Source organism: Anas platyrhynchos, chromosome 3, assembly GCF_047663525.1.
Source record: "Anas platyrhynchos isolate ZD024472 breed Pekin duck chromosome 3, IASCAAS_PekinDuck_T2T, whole genome shotgun sequence".
Classification (NCBI taxonomy): Eukaryota; Metazoa; Chordata; class Aves; order Anseriformes; family Anatidae; genus Anas; species Anas platyrhynchos.
In genome coordinates, this window is record NC_092589.1 from 13,677,381 (window position 1) to 13,692,500 (window position 15,120).

The 15,120-nt window shown below is 43.5% G+C and overlaps 1 protein-coding gene across 9 annotated transcripts in view; it reads right to left on the reverse strand.

Moving 5' to 3' along the window:
* The window catches only part of EHBP1 (EH domain binding protein 1), a 206,090-nt gene that overhangs the window by 8,402 nt on the left and 182,568 nt on the right, over positions 1-15,120 (reverse strand). The gene's annotated exons all lie outside the window — the stretch shown is intronic.

Here is a 15,120-nt window from a genome sequence, read left to right on the forward strand (position 1 = left end):
CTTTGATATTTGCAAGGCATTTTGAACATTTGGCATTTGGTACATTCTCCTTCCAAGCAGGAGGAGCAGTGGCCAGGCTCTGCCCCAGCGATGTGGGGAGGACTTTGCCCTGTAGAAACACTCTGCCCCCAAGCCCTCCACTTCTGGTTTCATGCAGAAAAGATTCTGCCACACTCGCCCAGCACTTACAATCATATTCTGCAGTTCAGCACTGCCCCGAAGAGGATTAAGACCTATAGGTATAGTTTGCTGTTAAGTTGCAGATCAAAGGAATCGCGGAATCGGTCCCAACTAATGGGGTCTGCCTTTAGAAGCAGATGATGATCGATAGCATCAGGCTTTCACTGACGTGCACCAAGTAGCTGGAATTTATTTGGGGGTGTCAAGTGGGGAGAGATTGCTACTTTATCCTTGCAAAGCGATCTGTGTATTTTGTGGCACATGAGATTGCCACGCTGCAGGTGAAAACAAGTTCTCACAGCAGAACTGTATGGCCGTGGTAACATTTTCATCAATTTATGGCGCCAAATTTGTTGTTTTTAGGGGTGGTCTGGGATCTCCAGATACAAGATGCACTCTGGATGCAAGCCCTTGCTGCATTTCATTTCGCAAAGCCTTTAAAAACAGACACACAGGGATGGGACAGGAAAGTTTTGGAGGAGCTCGCCTCATTTCTACCAGCTGAGGATCTGAACTTTTCCTGACATGAAGCCTCAGGGGAAGGACATAAACCTAAGATAAAAACTTTTGTCTCTTAAGACATTCCTCCTAACTAAGTTGGTTGCAGTGCATAATGAGAAAAGACGAGAAAAGATGCAGGTAAAGCTCGCAGCCCTTACAGGTGCGTTATTTTGGTATTTCTACGCTGCCAGCAAAGCCCGCGGAATATCCTCTGACGAGGCTGTTTTAAAGCGAGTTAACAAAGTCTGTATTGTTTTACAGAATTTTTAATCTTTTCGGGTAGCTGTTTTTGTATTCACTTTGGCCCATGTGATGCCCTGACACCGGTCATGTGATAGTGGCTGCGATAGGCACAAATCCCTGGGCAGCAACAAAAGAAGAAAGAGGAAAAAGAAAAAGCTGAGAAAAAGCTTGCAATTTGGAAAAAGGCCAATTGTACCCTGGTGAAGGCCTTTTTGATCAGTGAAATGACACATGTGTGCAATATTAATAGCAGGAGATTGTGATATTTTCTTTTTTTTTGTTGTTGCTGTTGACCAGGAGCTTTTAAATTCTTGTGCACAGAGCTGAAACAGATTTTTCCCAGGCAAGCAAAATAAAGACGAACTGCCATACGTATAATTTTTAAATAACTGTTTTCAGCAAATCCGGTGCCATTAGCTAATTTACTCCCCCCCCCCCAACCCCCCTTCGGTGGAAGGATGCACGCAAAACACTTTCAACAAAGGAAAACTCGGTGTTATTTCAACAGCCGCATTGCAAGCTAAACTCAAGTTTGCACTTTCTAAACCAAAATACACAAAAAAAGCCTTTCCCCCACCTCGTTTCACATTTGCACCCTGTCAAACCACGCTGCTGCAGCGGTCGTTTTTGTTCCTGCTTTCCAAGTGTAAAACAAGGATTTCATTTGACTTGCTGCAAAGGTTTGCAAATTAAAATTGGAATAATATCTGTGCTATTCTCCAAAAAGAAAAATACCGTACGGATTATTCAAATGAAGCGAAAAACATGTTTGAGGACAAATCGATACCTGCATGCAAACCCCTTATCTGAGCCAGGACAAGAGGATGAAAATCTATAAATAGCCCACAGATCTTAAACTTAAATTTTGGTCCATAACACATGCATTACACTATTGTTTTGGATAAAAAACAACAACAACAACAACAACAAAACCCTTTTAAAGCTAGTAAGTTGGACCATTACAAATTAATCCTGACTTTAATAACTGGTTAAAGACCCCTTCAGCTTTATAAGTAACAAAAAATATTAAAGCCTGTGATCACAGCGAGCTTTTCTCATTTCTCCTCTAACCATTTGTTATTTAATCCAATACTAGTAATCCAATTTGTCCATCAGACTTTTAAAGGGCAGAATGCAACTTCCCCAGCTTAGACACTTTTCAAAGTACAATATATTTTTCAAATGAATGCTGGATGTTTCATTTTTTCCCCAACTGTTCCTAGCTCTAATGTATGAGGCAAAAAAGAACAAGATGAACATTGTTCGTACTGATTAAGTAAGAGCTCATTAAAGAGCTGTCAGTGCCGTACTTTGAATATGCATGAAGCATATAATCAGATCTAGTACCGTCACTAGAGGAGAATACGGTAAGTACAAAGGATTGATTTAATTACTTAGAGTGGGCTGTGGTGGTAAAGCAGTCTTGTTAGCGCAAAAAGAAAAGGAGGTTGTATTCTGGCACGGTTAGGGGAAAAAGGCAGTTTTAGCTTCTGCCACAATACTTAATCTCAGGATAAAGCACTTTACATTGTAGCTTAAAATGAAGACTGTCAGTTTTCGAAAAAGACCAGAATTCATCTTATCTTGTTTAACCTCACCTGGTTAACTATCTAGCAGAGCAGATTCGTTCTCTTTAACACGTAATTACGGTTACACCTTTTTATCCCATAGCTCAATAATGACTTCTGAAAGCAGTCTTCAAAATAAGGCTGGTTAGCGCCGCAACCATCCTCTGCACGCACACGGCACGGTAAGAGATTTGAGAAAGGCAGAACCAGAAACTGAGGCGAAACAGTAAGTACACACGTCCTTATGTAAACAGACAATACAGCCTTTGATGTTGTGCTTTATTACTAGATACCTTCTGAGGCGAATTCTGGCAAGGTTTCTCTAATTTAGTTTTTGTCTTTTTTCTTCCTCCGCTCTTCCTTTTTTTTTTTTAATTTTTTGTTTTTGTTTTAAATCAATACACTCTGGTTTTATTCTTCCTCTAGGAATCCAGGGGAATTCTCTCACATCAACTCGCAGTGCCATTTTCTAATTTCATTGTCTGGCTTGAGTGGTGAAGGATGCGTGCTCTATTCTTCCCTTCACTTGACATCTACCAGAACCCTCCTCGGCGATTAGGAGCGAGCCCAACACCAAGCCCACACTAGCCCAGGACACTAAATTCTGCCCTCGGATCCAAGAAACTCCCACTGGCTTCAGAAGTGCGGATCCACGCTGCAACAGCTCCTGCGCAGGCTTCAGGCACGGCTGCAGCACGCAGTTTGGTGATTTTGTCCTAGGAAGCCCAAATTTTAATAATAGCCAAACAACCAACAGCCTCCCCTCCCCAACTTTGTTTTCTCCTGGGGTTAATCACACGTATTCAAATCGTATTTTCGTGACTGTGATTCAGTTACAACTTGAGCCAATTTTCATCTTCAGTGCTCAAGAATTACAAGCATGTTTGTATGTTACCAGGTTTTTTTTTTGAGAACAATACGAGGGACTAGCTTATTTTAGTGCTGCACAGTTTCCAGGCAGCCTTTATAAAATACCTTTCCCTTTGCTTTCTCCAGGATTTGCAGATGGATTTCTGTTTGAACTGTAAGCTAATTATTTGTTAAATATTTAAATAACGAGCATTTGGACAAATGGCTGTCCCAAGTTAATTTGAAAGAGCATTTTTTTTTCTTTTTTTGTTTTCCTTTCCTGCTGAAAATACTTCCCAACACACCCCTTGTGATCAGCCAGCTATCAGTACGTGTATGTGCCATTAGATCCATTATTTTTAAGCCTTTCGGGCAGCTAGTCATTAGATAAACCAAATATGGATTAACATAGCAAAACTGTACATCGCTAAGAAAACAGAGAATAAAGTGCTACAAAACACTGTGAATACCACTTAAAAGGAAGAAAAAGCAGCAACATGCAGGGGCAAGATTAGTTTACAGTGTAAATGGATGAACACAGTAACTCCTCTACACTTTATACCATCGTAAATCTGTCAAGATAAGCCAATAGATTCATATTTTAAAAAAATCCTTAAATGTAAATGTATTTAGCTGTTGTGCAAAAATGAATTACAACCTACAGAAGATAAATAATAAAGGCTTTCTATCAGCATCCCAAACCAGCCCATTCAATCTGGCAAGAAATAACAGGTTTACAGAAATCACTTTGCATGCTGTCTCGAGCAGTAATTGTTTTTAAATTTTATTTGCACTGCGTATAGTGTGTGCCATGGTGTCACGGTTAAACACTGACAACTCCCCATCTCCCCATTTACCTCGACAGAACGACATGAAAAACAACCTACTTAAGACAGAGCCCATTCTTCCCCCATTTGCTGGTGTTTACACACAGTTTTAAAACAGAATAGAAGAAGCTTTCTTCACTCAACACACTTGGGTGAAGAGGCCAGCGAGAGAATGCCAGCCCATGCGAGCTGGAGCGGGGCGAATAATGACAAAAACTGGCCAGCTTTGCTAGGGCCGTGCTAGTTGGTGTTTGACGGGGGCGAGATGGCCACCGAGAGCCGTCCAAACGCCGGCGAATTCCACAAATTTAACGGGAAGCCCTTTGGGAAACCTACACCCCCCTGTTTGTTTGCCCGCTGGGAAAAAAATAAAATAAAATAAAATAAAGTTGCGTTCATCCAATCATGGGGACGCGTTTTTACGAGTTTCTGTATTAGGAGCAACCGGACAGATTGGCTTGTTTACCTGAAGGAGAACATGAATAGCAAATAAAGGAATAGTCTGAGGATGTGCCTCATCTTGTCTCCTAAGAACCCGGGGAAATGCACTGAAATTGAAGGTGGTGTGTTTAAAACCGATAAAAAGAACTGCCTTCCCTCAAAGCCTCGTCGTTTACCAGTAGGACTCGTTGCCACAAGGCGATGTTGAAACTAAGAGCTCAGCAAGAATTAAAACCGGGTTGAACGGTGACGACGGGGAGGCCAAGCCGTAGCAAGAAATATCCCAACAACCAAACGAAAAGCAAAAGAGGTAGGAGCTGGATCTGCCTGCTTTAGGACACGAGGAAACCTTTCATTTTTAGAGGTTGAATGAAATGATCCCTGGAGACGGGTTAGCCTGTAGCTGGCCCCTGCAGAGTTTCTTTCCCCTGGCAGGGTTCAAAATGAACCCGTCCCTCTACGAGACAATATTCCTGAGCAGGTCACGGGGCTGATCCACCGTGGCAATTACAGCTTTTCAGAAAGGAAGCTCGGGCAGGGAAGAGAAGCAACACCGTGTGTCGTAGCTGACCAACGTCCTGTCGCTAGCAAAGGCTGGTGGAAGGTCTCGAACCCTTCAAAGCCAACAGCAGACTTTCCACTGCTTTTAACAGTCTTCTCCTCTCACCCACTGTGAACAGTTTGTGCCCAGATGAGCTTTCATTTTGAAAGCAAGTTACTGAATTTAACAAACACTTAAAGAGAAGAGCCCACGTTCACAGCTGATACTCCTCAGAAAGAGGAGCTACACCAGACCTCCTCCAAAACACACCCAACTCGACTGCAGGTCACGGTGAGGATCTGGACACGACTTGCCATTCACAGCTCTTCCCTTTGGGTGAAACTGAGGCATCCCAAAAGAGACCCCTCTGTTCTCTTCTTTAAGAGGCCAATCTTTGGTGGAAAACCTCAGAATTTGGGGTAAAGTAACTCTTCAAAGCTCCAAGTGTCAAAACAGAGCCTGCAGTAAGCACCCCACAGCACGAACCTGCTCGACCCTGAGCTTCATGCCTCCCATGTCAGAATTACCATGCCCAGCTTTCTTCCAGAATACTTATTCCTTTCACTGAACAGGGACCTCCTTCGTTAGTATAAACCACTGAAAATGAACGAGAATAGCCACCGAGAGACAGGCAGGATGGAAGCCCTCTCTATATGACACTGCAGGAGTGCTAGCTATCAGAGGAAGCCCTGGAATGATTTTCCTAGTCTGAGCTGGATGGGAAAATGCCTAAGGAACATTAGAAAGGCAAATTCATGGCCACTAACTTGCTGTCTGAGAGCAGTTGAGAAGGAGACATTGATGTCCACACAATGAAGTCTCATAAAGGTAGGTGCCGACTGCCAAGAATCTGCCAGGCAGAATTGCACTGCGGTGCATTGTCCGCCTGTTCCAGCCCCGAAAATACTGTAACCCTAACGAAACAGAGCCTCGACCGAGGGAATTCCTTTATCGCAAGAACACATCAAATTAGCTTAATATCAAGCAGGAAACTTGTAATTTCTTTGGCTTCTGAGACACAATAAATCAGAGAGCCTATTTAAAACTTGGAGAGCTGTGTAAACAGGAGGTCAGGGCTCTGACCACATCGCGGCGCAGACAAGGATTTATTCTACCTGCAGTGGGACTGACTCACAGAAAGACAAACATTTGTGGCCCGCCGTCTTGGCAACCCAAAATTATCACAGGATCAAAACTTCCACAGAAGATGAGCTGCCTGAAAGACCGCTGATTTTTTTTTTTCTACACAACAAGTCAACAGAGCGGCCACTAGAAAATAACAGAAAATCAACAGAAACAGAACGCCTAGGCTTGATCAAAATGAGTGCGTTTTAAACGTGGGGTTATCAACCAAGACCAAGAAAATGCATAGCTCATGACCCAAAATTCAGGCAGCAAAAGGTGAGATTCAAGTGAAAAATCTGGAGAGACTCCTGTACGAAAGCAGTGGTTCCTTCCTGAGGACAGTGCCTGCAGGGACCCCAGCACTGGGCAGAACCAACACGTGTCCTTCATCACGCTCTGCAATTTCTGTATTCCCAAATTTTCTCCTGTAGCACAACTTCAGAAGAAGCACGGCTTGGGAAAAGCATACATCAGACCCTTGCTTGCAGCACAGGAAACATGCACTGTTAACTGGGACACTCGAACCTTTGAAGCGATGGAAAAAAACAATAGTTCACATTTGGAAATTCACCAAGAGCAGGATGATGGTCTGGCAGACAAACTATTTTGCTTGCAGGTCAAAAAGTAGAGTTGGATGCTTTGTTATAAGTGACAGTAATTACTCCACAGCTTGTGACTAATCCTTAGACCAGTTCACACCCCATTTGCTGGTTCACATGGCGAGCGATGGCTGGTTACAATCCTGAGGTGAGAGGGAAGCTAACCTTAAAGTCTTTGGACCGTGCTCTACATTATCCCATTTCCACCAAATGTTGCCTTGCTTCCTTCAGGATATATTCTCCTGGGGCTGGGAAGGGGTGGTGGACAGCAAAAAAATGACTTCTTTACTGGACAAGGCTGAGTTTAACCCAAACAACTGTCTGAAGGGAGATAACAGCCAGCATTGAATGGGACCTTCTACCGGTGGTAATGAAGATGCCTTGTCTTACTGGGAGTTGGCAGGTTCGTACCTCTGGGACCCAAAGCTTCCCGGGGCTAACTGGGCAAGTTCAGCTAGGCTGAGGTGTCCTGGGGCTCCATGGTTTCCCGTGTTGACAGAAAAAGTGATTTCGGTGGTAAAATGGAGAAACCCAAGTAGAAATAACAGGGCTTTCTGTAGACTGCAGTGGCCCCGTGGGCTGGAAGCCCCGGGGTGACCAAAGTGCCTTTCTCCTCGCCGTTCTCTTTACAAGCAGGCGCTGGTTGCAGAGAAAGCTAACTCCCAGGCATAAAGCCAAAGCCTATGCCGACCACATGAAAGACCATTTATGCTGCAATACCACAAAGAAAGATGGAAATCAGTTAAAAGAAGCAAGTGTCTGTTGGGTCTTGCAAGACTTTTGGAAGGCTTGCAAGTCTATTCATAGCGCCTAGGGCTCTCCCAGAGTAGCCTCCTGCTATGCGGGCAGCGCTGCGTTCAGGCTCTCTTCTTCAAGCTGGCTTCAAGCACTTTGTTGACAGGTTCTTTCAAGGCAACGATGAGGCTACAGCCAGGGAAGTGCACGGAGAGGAGGCTGACCTCTTGTTCAGTCCTTAGGCAGCCAATGGCAACTCGGTATTGCTTTGAGGAAAAAAAAAAAAATCACCACGGTCATCGTCGCTGCTGAGCTTCTTTACAATTTAATGAACTTGGCCTGGGAAAGCTGAATGTGTACACTGCCCGCCTCTGGTCTTGGAAAGGTCTCTTCCTGGGAACTTCTGCCTACAAACGCACGGATCTGAGACTGAAGAGATGAAGTGAATGAGAGGGTCAGAACCACATGCTCCGGGGTTTGGCATGGTGTGCTTGTTCAGTGGGAGCTCCTCAGCGGTAGAAATGCCGGGCATTTGGAAAGGTACGGCTGGCTGATCTTCCTTTGTAGCGAAGGCAAGCCAAGGTTGCTTCACAGGAACTGCTGAGAGGAAGAGTTAAGACTGGAGAGGAACAAATTGGCCAGCGAGAGACTTTGTGGAGGCAGCACGACAGAAGGGAAACTGAAGAAAGGCTGACAAGCCTCAAGAACGCAAGAAGTTCTCAATTGCTCATAAAATCCCAGCAACTACAAACACACTGCTTGTGCAGGAAAAGGGTCAGATCTGGGAATCTCACGTCAGAAAAACATCTTACTAGCGTGCCAGTTTATTTGCCTTAACAAATTCTAATGAATGGCCTTGCACTGCTTGAGATCAGTGCTAGCAGGTGTTTCTTCACAGCTCTGTAGGCTTCAGCGTGATTCAAGGCGGTCAAGGCACACTTGGACTCAACGTGGAGCACATTGTAAACGTGACCCAGACCGAAATGTCATCACACTTCTCATTCAGTTTTAGTAGCTGCCAAAACTCCCGTTCCCATAAATCTGGCGAATTAACATCCCTGAATTCTGCAGAGAAGCATCTCATGAAGTACCTCATCATATTGCTGATCCAAAAAAAAAAGCAGTAACTACCAATGCATAGTTTTGTGAAATATTACCAAGTTACAATAAAACACTAAACCAGCTTCTCATGCTCAAGTGTCAAAAAGCTTTTCTTCTGTCCAACACAAATTGGTATGAGTAATATACTGCTGGCCTCCTAACCTTCAGATGTATCTAGGAGGAAATACAAATTGGCACCAGTGAAAACCCAAACCAGTGTCATGTACACATCATTCATGTATCTAGATTTTTTTTTTTAACGCTTTTGCTCACCTTTTATGTTAAATGCAAAAATGTCGATAGTAAAAATACCGCTTTTGGCAATACTTTTTGATTTTCTTTGCCATTATTATACTGTCCTTTCTCTCATCACTCTGGTTCGGCATTCAACACCATCTTTACCTTTCACAATACGGTCAGACAACTCTCTGCCATCGCGTGGTCTGGCCAGCTTTCAGTTCACCTGAGATTAATCACGCTGAGCTAAGCAAAACAATCACACACGTGGAAAGCAAGCGTGGCAGAGTGCTGGAAAAACCATGCTGTTATTTATTCCCTCTTTCTGATTCAGGTAAGATAGGAAAATACGAAAAAAACGTACTGATTTCCCTGTCTCGCTACAACTTTTTCCTGTATATGGACAGATATTTTTCACACTTTCTGCTTCCCAAGCAAACAGCTGCAACGACGCTTCTCCTGAAGAGTCACAGGTTACTGCTTGGCAGGAGGGCATGGTCAGCTTGTTGGTACACGTGAGTTTGGGTAGGGGCAACAGTTAGTCCAAGGAAGTGTATTTTGAAGAGAGAAACAAGCATACAAAAGGGACTAATACACAAATGTATCCCTTCCTGCTGACAGAGAGGACTGTAACAAAAACAACTTTTAAATGGAGCCCGTCTCTCATGCAAAACTGAACATTCATAATTTTCCTCCCCTGGTGCTAACACCGGTGGATACAAACCCACATTTCCTTCTGAAAACGCCGAAGAGAATTGCGAATGCAATTGTTTTTAAAAGACAAAACTTGTTTGGGGGAGTGTGGTACCTCCTCCTAGCTTAGCCCTCCCTCCCCAAGCGCAAATTCCTATTACAGACCGACGGACTCCAGGAGGAAGCATTCAAGACCGTATAATGCAGGCTGGTAAATACAGCTTGATAATCAGGTTTGTGAAGGTGCAGAGCATATAAGGGATTTATTTTTGATAGTGAAGCTGCACACATATACATCATCAAGCACCCATTGAGAAGCAGAACACTCCAAGTGATTAATACAGCTAAAGGGGGGCAGATAAGAGATCAATGACAAAATCACCTGGTAAAAAAAGTAAAAGGTGTTGCATTAAAGGGGCTTTTACTTTGCATGCGAAACAATACGGAGAAACCTGTATTTTAGCACTTGTACTCAAGAAGCACTCCAAAGTATGCCAGGATGAGAACAGAAACCCATCCTTTCTAATAATCTTGTGACAAAAGCTAAAAGACATCATCCTATTAACTAGTGATCTCAACTGCTAATGCAGAGTACTTCCTGGTGCCTTTTATGTAGAATGCTGCTATTAAAAAACCACTAAACATTCACTGTGAACAACACAGAATCATTCATCTTTTATCAGCATCTCTTGTTAGAGGAGTATGAGAGGGGCTGAAGGTGTCATTGATATTATAGAGTGGAAATTAATCAGAAATTTTTCTCATATTTTCCTCATCACACTAATTTACTTTTGTACAAATTTCCCCTGCTAAAAAGTTCATACCCAGCCCCCTGTTGTACGCTTTTAAGTTGAGAATATTCAACGAGTGCGTCAACTGAAAGGCACCAGGTCCCAACACAAAAAGCATTCGAAATTCTCATTTAGTTGTCTTTATTTTGCTAGCGCCATGTGGTCCTTGAAGATGTAGAAAACACGGGAAGCCGAGTAAAGATCAGAGCAAGCTCATTAGCATTCTGACAAAATTGGAGTGGTGGAGATGTATAGTTTGCCTAGTTTGTCGTTTTGAAAGCTACCGGTGGTAAGCTTTCTATTTCATTGTGCTTTTGTCTTTTTTGGGGGTTTTCAACGCAGCAGGGTGTTTGTTAGCCTAGGTTTTCACAGTGCATTGTGGGAACCTTCCCTGCACATTCAGCCTATATAGTATCATTCGAGTTCAAGTCAAAAAGTTTTTTGTTTTTTTTCCCCCATTTATTTCATAATAACCTAGACTGATGTAGAATCGTTGTCTGGCTGTCAAAACCCATCCTGCCAAACACCTGTTTTATCAAGTGAAAAAAAAAAAAAAAAGGAACAAAAAATCCCCCCACAAAATAAACTCTGAGCTGCATTTAAAAATAAAACCTTTTAAACACATTGCTGGTTTTCCTCAAAAGACAAGATAAGAAGAAATTAATTTAAATTCCACTGTTTACAATCAACTAGGAGTGCATTTGAGACAGATCCAGTTGATTAGAATTCAAAAGAGACTCTCTCCCTCTGTAAGATCCCAATTCTATTTCAGAGCCTCTTGAAGGAAAGATTGGTTTATACTCCAGAATTATGTAAATAACGAATTACCTCTTAGAAGACCTAAAGAAGTTATTACTCCGGTCATTTGATTTTTTTTTTTATTATTTTTTTTAAACATAAGGCTCGCTTTGAAGGGCTAAAAGGGCTACATTAATGCCGCTATCCGACATGAACGTTTCCAAGTCGCAGTGAAATGGATAAAGGTCTTTTTGGATGAATTTATCTGCTAAATCCTTGCGGTTGCCCTCCTATCTCGGATGATGACCCAAAAGAATGTCAACAGCTCATTTCCCAGAGCGCTGGGAAGAGCCACCACGCCAGCCATAATCGGCGCGTCCTCAAAGCGCCGTCTCAAACGTTACATTTCTCAAGCTCTTTAACGAGGTCCCGCTCTCATCTCCGCCATCCCGGCGGTGTTTTGGCCATCAGTGCTTGGGGAAGGCTCACGACTTCCACGTCGGCGTCCCACACGTGCGGCCGTCGTGTCCGCGAGCACCCATGGGATCCCCAGTGCTTCGAGTTCGTGTTGCTGAAATCGTGGCCACGCCATGGGAGCACCAAGCCGGCTCCGAGCATCCCCGTGTATTAACTCGGCCCTCGTTGGCTCTTTGTATTTTTTTAATATAACGTGTCCAAGTGCCAAAACTGCAGCTATCCCTTCGGTGTGAAAGGATAAAACCTGGCTTGAAAGGAGTTACAATGGCCGTGATTCCGATACAGTAAATTGTACAATGGGATGGGGATTAAAGATTTATTTACTTAGCAATGAGGGAAAGGCTAACCAAACACGAAGAGAAAGAAGCGCTTCACACAAAACCTTCCAAACTCTTTCTTTCTGTTACGTGCTCGGACAGCACCGCTACGTTTGCCAAAATGGCAAGTTTCTTCTCTCACCAAGGAAACAAACGGCCAGGCCAGCAAGGAAACATCGGCCTTTAAAAACAACCAGAAGCACGGGCAGGTACGGGAGATGTCCCCACCGGCCTGGCGGTGTGATTGCCAGGTCTCCATTTCCCCCTCACATTTAAATCCTAATTTCACCCTACGCCCACGTGAAATACAGTGGATTTCATCACGGGGGATTGGGCAACGTTTCAGCTACACATGAGGAGCTCCGTTCCCTCCCCAGCCGAAAACAAAACCCCGGCCCACAGAACGAAATAGCAGTCATTATTTTAAGATTAACAAAAGGCAGAGTTTTGCCAGCTCCGAGGTGCCACCTTTATTTCCAATCTGCTTTTAATCACTCAGTTCCTTTCCATTCAAACTCCTCGCAGAGTCAAATAACCTGGAGACTGTTACACGCACAACAGCGGAGAGGACTGAATTATTTTCTATACTTCGCAATGTGCTTATAGCTGCAAAATTATTTATCTCCTCCACTGCGTTCTGCTACGAAAGTTTCCTCAAGAAGAATCGTCTGGACCAGCCATATCAAATTAGAGGGCAGTCAGGAGTGTCTAAGTCCAGCTTTAAAACAAATATCATAACAATTACTTAGCCATATGGAAAATAGGGTATGTCTTTCCTGAAAGCTTTTATACATTTTCTATCTCGAATTTCAACTTCATTAGAAACTATTTCTGACTCGCAAGCTGCAAGATTGCTAAATATCTGACTGCTAACTCACCATGAAGAAAGCGGCTCTTTTTAATGGCACAACTTTTCCAAGATGCAAATGAACAATAATCTAATTTCGAGAGTAAATTAACTGAAGGATTCATTTTAATATGTTGCAAAGTCTCAGGACTGAAGAGGCAGTTGCAACTTCGGGAGCACGCGCTTCCCCCCCGCCCCCCCAGGCTCGCCCGGCGCCCGCTCCCCCAAAGCCCCGTCCTCAGAAGGGCTCACATTGTACTCGTGTTTGGGTTCCTATGACTTCAAGGCCAGATGTTTCACAAATGACCAACAATCGGAGGTTAGAATAAATTAATGACTGATTTCTGAGCTTTGATGGAATTAAGCATACTTCTTTTCTCAACGTGCCATGTGAATGTTCTCCCGTTAAACTTTTTTTTTTTTTTTTTTTTTTTTTTTTTTGACAAGTGAGGCCACCCGGCAGAAAACAACTGATGCAAAACCCAGGAGTAATCCCTCTGTTTAGTTCAACACTGTGGTTAGCCTTAACACTGCCTCTATTATCCAATGGATTTAGAGAAACTTTCATTTATTTGTTGGCCTCAGTCTTCAACTTTGTTGCCTTCTTTAAAGAGCCCAAGACCCATTCCTATGTAAATACATTTGCATGCAGCCACAATGAAACTTTCTGGGACTCTGATTAAACTTGCGAACCAGATAGCCGCAGCGTGCAGATTTGTGATCTTCGGGCGAGTGCTTTCCCGACTACATACGAGTAAATGAAGCTGATGTCAACCCTTGCTACAGGCACGCCGGGAGTTTGAAAGAAACGCTGCGCCGCAAAGCGCGCCCCAAATCCCCCGGCGCCGTCCCGAAACGGCGGCGCTGCCCCGCAGACAGCACCCAACGCGAAATCACCGCCGTGACACAATATTTATGGGCAACAAAAAGCCCTTTTCATCCGGGAGCTGTTGAGACCGGTGCTTTATACGCTACAAAACGTCACCTTCTCTCCGAGCCCCTTCCTGCTGCAGCAGGACAAGAGGATCCCTGTTGTAAAAGTGAGGATTCTCGGCTCCTGGTTCTTCCCTTGTTTTTTTTCTTGCTGCCTCTGTTTATAAAGAGTACCTAGAGTATAATGTATTATTATATACTGTACACAATGCAGCCTTCTTGCAGCCAACTCAAATAGAAAGCTTTGCATCCAGCCAGTCTATTATGAAACAGCACCAGGATTAATCCGCGCAATTACAACCCTCAAAAAATGCAGGTGGACAATCGGTGCAATTTCACCATTCCCACATACAAAATGCCAATACCTTCAAGGTTTATGTTCTGTAAGAGAGGCACGATGGACTTCAGGCATACACCAAGAGCTGGTTTTGTAATTTCACTGGCACTGATGACTGTGGGCCAGGAATTGCAACCTAATATATTCTTTTGGTATATGTTTAAGGAGATAACACCTCCTTCCAGGGGCAAAATGAATCTCTAACTCCTTGTTTTTGCAGTACAAACTGTTTCAATGTAGTTTTAAAAGCTTGGAATACCTGACTTTTTTTTTTTTTTTTTAAGTCACATTATAGCATTATTCAAGCCCACTACTACAACCATTAAAAAAATGAAGCCAAATATATAGAAGTACCAAACTCAACCACGTATGAAAATGCACTAGCTCATGGAAAATGCCTTGCATAACTGGCAGCATGTGAATGAAGGCACCAGCACAATTCAGAAACCGGTTGTGCTTTACACTTTATTCTCCTTATTCCTGAGTGTAGGTGAAGTCTCTGCTGCCCCGTGCAAATACCATACACAAACCCAATTTCTCTCGTTGGACTAAGCACATCAATACAAAAGCAAATGAACTACCAAAGTGCCCTAATTAACAATTTTGCAAGTGAATGCAGACATCAGTGCCACACTGCAGCCATTAAAGTCTATTCCTCGCCATATCTGTTTCTGTTAACATTTCAATAGCCCAATTAAATGACCTTTCCCCCCCTCAAACTCAATTAAGCTATTTGAACATCAATTGATAACCTACCATGTATTTATGCAAAATGTGCAGGCAAGAGATTCATTTTTTTCAATCCTAATGATGTTTTGAAGAAGAGAAAACTACCTTACAGCTACACTGTCCTGGTATTCCACAGAGATGGGGCCGGGGCTGGGATTGCCTCCCGGGGGACCACTGGGCACAGTGGCATTGTGGCAGGCGGCTTGGCGAAAGCAGGTGCGAGGCAGATATTCTTCTCCCGTGCCATTTGGTCCCTACCAGGCAGCTGCTGGACTGCCTCACGAGGTCAAAAGAAAGTGGAGAGAGCCATC